Source organism: Myotis davidii, unplaced genomic scaffold (assembly GCF_000327345.1).
Source record: "Myotis davidii unplaced genomic scaffold, ASM32734v1 scaffold78, whole genome shotgun sequence".
NCBI lineage: Eukaryota > Metazoa > Chordata > Mammalia > Chiroptera > Vespertilionidae > Myotis > Myotis davidii.
This window is the reverse complement of record NW_006290305.1, coordinates 10151-12975: the sequence shown is the minus strand read 5'-3', so window position 1 is coordinate 12975 and position 2825 is coordinate 10151.

Here is a 2825-nt window from a genome sequence, read left to right as displayed (position 1 = left end):
CACACCCACACCAACCCCCGTGCTTTAACAACTCCAGGATGATTCCCACCCAGGATTCTCCAGCGAGTAGAAAGTTCCCTTCTCCCACCCCTTCAGAAAAGCCTCTTTTATTATAACTTTGGTTCTAAGCTTGTTTAAAAGGCTTGGGGAAATGCTGATAAAGACACCTCCTTGGTACATCTGTGGGCTGTCTCCTGGAAATCAAATAAACTGGGACTTTTCAAAGACAACTCCAGGTATCTGGTCACAGCTGAAGCGCTAATTTAACACAATCCCCGCCCTTCCTTGTCGCCTAGCAACAGCAACCGCTTGCTCTTTAAAAGTGCAAACTCTTTCTTCCCCACCCTGTGTTGCCTATCAATCAATACTTGGCCCTTTTCTCCCTTGTAAAATAAGTTTCCTCGCTGTATCTCTTCTCTTAGGTGTGAATACGTTCACAAACCGCGTCACCGGCCCAAAATCTAACAGAGAGAACTCCTTCTCTGAGCTTCCACTCCAGACTAGCCAGGCCTGGCCGCTTCCAGGTGCTCCTTTTTTCACATTTTGCCATTTTTCATGAGCCGCTTGAGGCCTTCTCCATGGTTTCCTTAGAGGGGTGGCAGGGACGTTCCCGACCTGGGAGTGTAGGGCTGGGGTTCTGAAGGCTAGCAGGACCCCCAGCCCTAGCCACTAACTACCCCTCCCTCCAGTGGAATAAAACCACGTGGTCCCTGCCAGCTCCCAAAGCCTGGAATCGGCCTTCCTGAGGCCTGGTCCACAGGCCCACAGGCAGCCAGCCCACCTTTTGGCACAGCACCCCCTCCACTGGCAGGCCAGGGAATCTCTCAGGGCTGGGGTGGACTCTGGACGGCGCTGCCTGGACCACACTGCCTGCCTGCTGGGCCTCCACTGATTTCTCCTCTCCTCCACTTCCGGTCGGGGCTCCAGAACCTTCCCTCTGCCCCCACGTTCCAGGTTCTGGAAGTCTGGCTCATCTGGAGGAAGCCCACCCCCTCTCTCCCCAACCCAGATCAAATCAGATTTTTTAAAAAGGGAAATCGGAAATGTGGACTGCACTTTTATCTGAAATCGCCTGTTTTTTAAAAATCCTGGAACTATTTTAGGTTGTTTAAAAAAAAAAAAAAAACACTGGGTGAAATGAGCCTGTGAGTCTTGGGGGTGATGAGCTTGGCCTCTGGCTGCAAGCTCACCTGTCTCCTCAGCTTTGCGAGTCTTCCGCTCTGATGATAAGTCCACTTTCTGAGTGGGTTACACTTCGATGCGCCAGCCTTTCCTTCTTGAAACTCCCTCCTTCTCGGCCTCCGTGGCACCAACTCTGCCTGGTTTCTTCCTTCCTCTTTGACCATTCTTCCCGACTCCCATGGAGCAGTTTCCGTTTTCTACCATCCCCAGCTCTCCTTTTCCTCCCCAGCATGCTGCTGCCACCAGCTCCAGATTCACATTTCCAGCGACCTTCTCTCCAGTGAGGGTGGCACAAATGGAAATCTGGGAGGTGCCTTTGCTGCCCACACTGGGGTTCTATCAGGGGTGTCACCCTCTGCTTTCCCTTTGACTTTTCAGAGACCAAAGCTCAAGCCCCTCTCAGCCAGTCACCTGGCCACCTCCTCTCCACCGCGTTTCCTCTGGCCCGCTCTCTTCTGGGTGTCCCTGTTCCCAACCCATCTCCAGGCACTCTGGCCAACCCAGAGGGCCACCAGGCACCTCCCCGGCGAGCCCTCTGTCATTCTCGGAAGGCTCCCGCTGCTGGGCAGACACGTGCCTATGGGTTGGTTGTGGCATCTGCGTTTTGCCACCTCTCTCTCGTCTCCATGAATCCTGGCCCAAACTCCAGCCAGCACACTCCAGCATTTCAGAACTCGAGGTCTTTGTTCAAGCAGTGGAGTCTTTGCAAGACCCTTCCCACTCTCCAGTGAGCGTCCAGGGCTCAGCTCTGTGTCACTTTCAGAAATCTACGGAGATAGTTTCATTGGGGGGAGGGGAGGGGGTCCTCCTTTCTGGGAGAATGGGTTGGCCTTCTTTGCAGGAACCTGGACTACAATCTCTCCTCTCTCCTATAGCATGGACTCACTGCCCAGGGGGCAGAAGTCGGATCCTGAACCACCACCACCTCCACCAAACACCGGTTCACCTTTCCCGCTTCAATGTCCTCCTTTCCTGGGGCTTATTCACTAGCTCTCTGAGGGCAAATGGGGTCTGTGTGAGAGCCATGAAAGAGGTGAGAACCTACAAGAGGAGGGGGCCATCATGCCCGCTCAGAGGCGCCTGCTGGGGCAAGAAGGACCCGAAACGCGCCATGCCCCCACCATGTAGAGACCTCTGGCCTCCAGCTCTCTGCACCTTGGAACCCTAGTTCTCTAGCCTGCCGTCCACCTGCTCTTCCTCCATGCTTGGGTCCCAGGGGGCTTGCTCTTGTTTGCACCTCTGCAGTGGCCCCGTGGTCCCGGGCCTAAAATCCCTTAGTCCAAAGCGGATCAGGTCTCCTCCCTCGTGTCTCCGCACAGTCTGCTTCCCCAAAGTGGAGGCTTCTTTGGCTCAAGACTGTCCCGCGCGCCTCCTAAGCACCCCCAATACTGGGTCCAGCAAAGCTCATGGCCACCAGCCTCGGCAGGGGTCTTCGCCTGGTACACAAGAGGTCTCTCCAGGACCCTCTCAATTTCCCTTCTCAGAAAGGGGGCAGGGGTGTGGTCGGGAACTAAAAGCAACTTCCCTGCGGCTTTACACCCGTTCCACTCAGTCCCACCCAGGAGTCCCCATTTTGCTTTGGGGGGGCAGTGGTAGCTACCCACAAAATGGGTACTTGGAGCATCAACAGTGTGTGTTGGTGG